Below are 7176 nucleotides of genomic sequence, written 5' to 3'. Positions count from 1 at the left end.
ATATTTTGAGGCCCAGTGGCACCAAATTATCATTAATAATTATGTATTTTTTTATAATTTAAATTCATATTTTTTTAATAACTTAATTGTACAAATTACTTACGTATGGATTCCGGGCTCGATATTTTGAGGCCCAGTGGCACCAAATTATCATTAATAATTATGTATCTTTTTATAATTTAAATTCATATTTTTTAATAACTTAATTGTACAAATTACTTACGTATGGGTTCCGGGCTCCATATTTTGAGGCCCAGTGGCACAAAATTATCATTAATAATTATGTATTTTCTTATAATTTAAATTCATATTTTTTAATAACTTAATTGTACAAATTACTTACGTATGGATTCCGGGCTCCATATTTTGAGGATCGAAATACCAGTAATAGATACTAAAACAAAAGGAATTCTAAGCTAAAATACTACACATTACTACGCTACAAGGCACTAAATTTTACTACGCTAAAAGGTTCTACGTTTTACTACGCTAAAACGGTCTAGATTTTACTACGGTAAAAAATAATCTAAACTAAACATAAATAACAAATAAATTTAATTGCAAATAAAACACAAAACGGCATGAAAGCACATATATATAAATGAGAAATTTATTTGACAAAATTATATTTTTATATAAAACAGTAAAATTAAATCCGGATAAATTTAAGATGCTAATTTCGAAAATAAAACCACCAACCGAAATAGAACACATACAAATCAAATAATATGCATTATTATAAAAGTTTCAACTTAAAATAAATCGAAATACCTCGATTTAGAATTTTCGGAAAGCAAATAGATCGAAAATTTGACTCCGAAAGTGTGAATCAACAATAACAAGAAGCTCTACTCGAGTGTGGGACCTACGTTCTTCAAGTTTTATGTGCCGGGGGGACCCAAATTTTTTTTTTTTTTATAATGGCGGACAGTGGGGGGACCAAGTTTTGGATTGGGGATTAGAATAATGGTGAAGAAGAAGACGGGTGAAGAAGGTGGAGGGTTTTTTTGTTGAGGGATATAACGCCAGGTTTTCTGGCGCTATATCACTGTGTCAGTGTATAACGCCAGAAAACCTGGCGCTATATCACTGTGTCAGTGTATAACGCCAGAAAACCTGGCGCTATACACTAACGGTGCAGTTACCGTTATTATATAGCGTCAGGTTTTCTGGCGTTATATATATTATGGTTACCTTTTTTTTTTACACTTATTTGTGTTTTCTGAATCCAAAATAGCAACATTTTGGTTTTTTGTTCGAAAAAGAAAGCAAATTGAATCAAAAGATAGATAACTATAACTTCAAAAAATCCATTGAAAAGAGGATTTGCTTCCCAAATTCGAGAACAATAATGTTCGTTTTGTCAGTGACTTTCCCTTTCCTGAAAAGCCATTTTGATTGTCACTTCAGCATCATCAAACAGCAGTCCAAACTGTTGTAATTAGTTCTCCATCTTTATCTCTTCACTAATTTGAAAGAAAAAACATGTTTGTGAAGTGAGCCTTTACTCCCGAAAGAAAAAAGAAAAAAAGAAAAAAGAAAGTGAGCCTTTACTTCATTACTCAAACGGTCACCCAATTATTCGAAATTATCTATAATTTTTTTTTTATAATATCAAAATTACTTAACTATGCATATAGAACTCAGAAGGTTACTTAACTAAATTTCTCAAATTTTTGATTGTCAAGTACCTATTTTACTCTCTAAATTATCAACTTTGTATTTTTTTTTAAAAGAATAATTTATTTTATAATTTTTATAATTTATATTGTGGACTTACCTATAAAATAAATAATCTTATTTATAAATTAAAAAAATAAAAATAGTAGGAGAAACATCTCATTATTATTCTAATAGTAATATTTATAATAATCAATTGTATTATTATTCCGATATTATATAAGTTGTAAAAGTAATGTTTATTTTTTATTTTATATAAATATTTTTATTCTATAAGTAAGTCCACAATGTAGATTGAAAGGAGAAATTTTTTTATAATATTTAAAAAGTAAAAAAAAAAAAGAAGATAAAAGTTACTTATTAGAGGATAAAATAGGTATTTGACTTTAAAAGTTTGAGAAATCCGGTTGAGTGGCCTTCTGAGTGCTATATGTATAGTTAAGTGACTTTTCTGTCATGACCAAAAAAAAGTGACTATTATGTACAAACGAAAGAAAAATGACTTTACTGGATATTTTTGAATAATTAAGTGACCATTTAAGTAATGAACTTTCAATATATAAACACAAGTTTAGTTATTTTGGCGTTAGTTATTTTTAAGATTTTTTTTTTTTTTTGGTTTCCCACCCGGTACCCGCATTGGAGCCCGACTATTTCCGGATTCGCGCCACGTAAGGCCCCTTTCGTAGGGAAGCGCTCCCTACCAAGGATTTTCCATACCCAGGGCTCGAACTCGAGACGTCTGGTTAAGGGAGGAACAGTCTCATCCACTGCACCACATCCTTTGGTGGTTGAACCTAAGATTTACTAGGAAGACCGAAGTCCAGGAAAATCAACAAAAGATTTATTAGAATAAAAGAAAAGTTAAATGATCATTGGTAAAATTAGTCCAACAACGCCATATATAAATGTGAGGTCATCAATGAAAAAGCATACATATATTTTACACGATGATTGTACTAAAATGGGTAGAATTCTTTCACCAATTAAATATTTAAGTCCTGAAAATAATTATAAAAAAATTATTAGAAAGCACTTCACTATTTAATAGGCTTTATATAATGCGAATTCTGATTATTTGAACAAACTGAGCTGTTCCTTCAATTAGTACTGTATTCAATGTATACATTTCTTTTGACGAAGAGGAAAAGATTTGAGCTCTTCTTTTTTCGTATCTACAAGACCCCACAGCTTTACAGCCAGCTGCTGTTCAAGGTTTTGTGACACAAAATAATTTAAACTGTAAAAGTAATTTTGTGAATGAAAATTTTTTAAATTTACCAATATTATAAAAAATAAAAGGTAAATCTTGTCTCGAAAAAATATAAGAAGATGGCCACATATAAGCATATATCACTTAAGCATGGGCGTATCTAGGAGGTTCCATGGGGCACGCCGCACGTGAACCCATGCTCTCTGTTAGGTGTTTGTTCAGATTTCTTATCATAATTGATTTTTCTATCTCATTAAGAAAAGGACAACATATTTACCGTAATTGAATTTTTTTTTTCCTTGAAGGAAAATATATATCTTCCATATTTGGCTAGTTCCTTTTCTTGTAGGAAAATGTGTGGAGTTTTATAAATTGAAGATACGTCCTTCTCATTCAGTAGAATCCACAATGTAGCCATATGTGATTTGAGAGACGTGTTTAGGGGGGAGAACTTTACGGGACAAGTGTTAGTGTGTCACTTGTGTTTGCCTTTTCGTGAAGTTGTTCTCTCGATATATTGTACTCTCTTTTATATAGTGGATTGCTTATCTCCATCTGTGGTCGTAGGTCAGTTGACCGAACCACGTTAAATGTTTGTGTCTCTTTTGCTATATTTCTCCTTTTATTGTCTGATTTATCGTCGTTCAAGGTTTGCTTTACTAACTTTCGCATGACACCTGGCTTTTCCGGTCTTAACAAGTGGTATCAGAGCGAGGTTCAAGACGGGTTCATCTTGGCGGTTTAGTTCTAGTCGCAACGTATTTGACGATAATCGTGATTTCTGTCTGAGAAATTTAACCAGAGTGCTGCTCACGTTGAGACAAACTTTTCGGTGGAGATTTGGAGATGCGACATGTTGAAAGCTATGTGAATAAGGTGGATCAAGTTTATTTTGTAAGAAAATTCAGGCCAAGGGGGAAAATTGTAAGGTGTTTGTCCAGATTTCCTTACCATAATTGCTTTTCCCATCTCATGAAGGAAAGGACAACATATTTACCATAATTGGGCTTTTATTTTCCTAGAAGGAAAATATATATCTTCCATATTTGGCTAGTTCCTTTTCTTGTAGGAAAATGTTTGACGTTTTATAAATTGAAGATCCTTCATTCTCATTCAGTAGCGTTCACAATGTAGCCATATGGGATTTGAGAGACGTGTTTAGGGGGAGAACTTTACGGGACAAGTGTTAGTGTGTCACTTGTGTTTGCCTCTTCGTGAGATTGTTCTCTCGATATTTTGTACTCTCTTTTATATAGTGGATTGCTCATCTGTGGTCGTAGGTCAACTGACCGAACCACGTTAAATATTTGTGTCTCTTTTGGTATATTTCTCCTTTTATTGTCTGATTTATCGTCGTTCAAGGTTTGCTTTACTAACTTCCGCATGATACATGACTTTTTCGGTCCTAACAAGTGGTATCAGAGCGAGGTTCAAGACAAGTTCATCTTGGCGGGTTTAGTTCTAGTCGCAACATATTTGACGATAATCGTGATTTTTGTTTGAGTAATTTGACCAGATCGCTACTCACGTTGAGACAATTTTTACGGTGGTGATTTGGACATGCGACCTGTTGAAGGCTATGTTAAGATGGTGGATCAAGTTTATTTTGTAAGAAAATTCAGGTCAAGGGGGAGAATTGTTAGGTGTTTGTCTAGATTTTCTTACCATAATTAGTTTCCTATCTCATGAAGGTAAGGACAACATATTTATCATAATTGGGTTTTTCTTTTCCTAGAGGGAAAGTATATATCTTCCATATTTGGCTAGTTCCTTTTCTTGTAGGAAAAGGTTTGGAGTTTTATAAATTGAAGATCCGTCATTCTCATTCAGTAGCATCCACAATGTAGCATATGGGATTTGGGTGACGTGTTTAGGGGGAGAACTTTACGGGACAAGTGTTAGTGTATTACTTGTGTTTGCCTCTTCGTGAGGTTGTTCTCTCGATATTTTGTACTCTCTTTTATATAGTGGATTGCTCATCTCCATCTGTGGACGTAGGTCAGTTGACCGAACCACGTTAAATATTTGTGTCTCTTTTGGTATATTTCTCCTCTTATTGTCTGATTTATCGTCGTTCAATATTTGCTTTACTACTTCCGCATGACACCTGACTTTTTCGGTCCTAACACTCCCCTTCCCGAGATCATGTATTGTATAGTAATACTATATTTTTCAAAAAAAAAACTTAAATATATGTGTGTGCATCCAAGCTCAAAGTATCATATGATGCTATGATTAGATGCACCACTCTGAGTGCATTGTGAGTTCAAATTTCATGTCAATCTTATTTTACTTTTTTTAGAACTAGGCGCGTGTTGATACCCAATTTTGCCCTCACATTTTTTCAATGTACACACACGCGCACACTTTCAAAACATCAATTTTGCAGCGTTATTTAATTTACAAATCTATACAAGCATTTTCCATAATTTTTAGAGCTTTTAAATTGATTTTTCTGCATTCAAATTACTTGAATAATTATTAATTATTCCTTCAAATTATTTTTTGGATGACTCAATTACCTAAAATCATTATCTTTGCATCTATAATATTTGCTTCAGGTATTTTACTCTATTTTTATAACTACATTAGTATTTTAGGCTACTTGCACAATCTTGCAATAATAGCCTATATTTTACATTTGTATTGCATTTGTCATTTTATTCAGGGTCAAAATCATATCATACATTTTTATTACCTTCTACTATTATTTCAAAATATTACTTTGCATAAATGACATTTTTATACCTTATTTAATTGATTTATTAAATTATTTTCTCCTTAATTTTATATTGTCAAAACCTGGCCCAAAATTGGTATCAATTTCGAACCAAAAACCCAAAATCTCTGGCACAACCCCCTAAGCCCAATCCAAACGACCCTAATTCCCAACCCAGTCCAAAAAAACCGACCCAACTCTTCTCAAATCCCAGCCGTTGATCAAAAGTGATCAACGACTCATAACATTTCCCCCCATTTCTCCTTATATCCCTACCCCAAAACCCTAGAGACCATTCTCTCTTCAGCAGCCGCCCTTAAACACTCCTCCTCCCATCAAAAACCCCAATCTATTTCGAATCCTTTTCTATCATGGATTCCTTCCATGATTTTCTTGCCTTTTATGTATTATCTCGGTATTACTTGCGAGACTATGGTATCACTTAGTACTTGCCTAAACTTGGCAAGTACCATCTCTCAGATTTGGGTCCTTTCAACTTCAATCGCTTGAATCTGGACAAAATCTCATCCATATACATTTATACCAAGGCTATATGGGTTCGATTAGCCAGGATCTCCGGTTAATTTCCAATTTCTATCAACTAGGTGTCGCGCCCCCTTTTTTCCTTGCGGAGTCCGGGTTTCGACATCTCTTTGGGACAACTCATTTCCTTTTGGGAATTGGTTGTGGAATTTGAAGAGTCGCCACCTAATGGATTTAAGGTGCGTTAGGGCACCTAAAGCAATAACTCATAAAACAGGTTTGCATTACCAGAGATTGGGTAAGGGCTCGAAATAACCTTGAGGGGAAGGTGTTAGGCACCCATCGAGGTCCACAACGGTGGGTCCCGACCAAACTCGAATTAGGTGAATTAGTCTTATAAGCAAACAAAGCAATTTAGACAAGTAGATATTTCGTTTAAAACAAGGAGCAAAAGGGGGTCCTAAGTTTTTATCCTATAGGATCACTTCTGTGCAATACTTGGTAATCGTCCCCAAGTTGGGGTGCTACACATAGCATTAGCACACAGGTCATCATATCCTTTACTCCCCAATTACCCTTCCCTTAGTAGTTATATAAGCGATTCTAATTAAACGTACTCTATGCGTGCATTACCTGTCACTTACTTATGGTCCAGGAGGTGTTTAGGACTTCTAATTAAGGTGGGTCTAGACCTTCCTATAGTGCTTAAAGGAGAAAAATCTAAGCAGCAAACAAAACACATGGGACTGTCAGATAAAGGGAACGGTTAAAGGCTCACATTTACCTCTACAAATAAGCAGGCAATTGCACGTCTCAATTAACAGTATTTCAGATATTTTAAAAGTCCTATAGCAGGATATCTAGGTGAGCACAAAGCAGAATATATGCAGTGTTTTTATTAAAGCGAGGCAGAAGGTACTTAATTAGTTTGCCTACTGATTTTAGGACTTGTTGAATCTGGGCATTTCACAAACAGTCAAACAAATCACAATTTTATAATTTTAAGATTTTAGTCATCCTACAGGCTTGCCTAGGCGAGGATCAGAGATGTCCTATGAACATGATATCTAATCGTCAGAAC

The sequence above is a fragment of the Nicotiana attenuata genome, unplaced genomic scaffold (assembly GCF_001879085.1).
Source record: "Nicotiana attenuata strain UT unplaced genomic scaffold, NIATTr2, whole genome shotgun sequence".
In the NCBI taxonomy this organism is placed as follows: Eukaryota; Viridiplantae; Streptophyta; class Magnoliopsida; order Solanales; family Solanaceae; genus Nicotiana; species Nicotiana attenuata.
The sequence above is the reverse complement of the archived record's forward strand: the minus strand, read 5'-3'. Positions refer to the sequence as shown.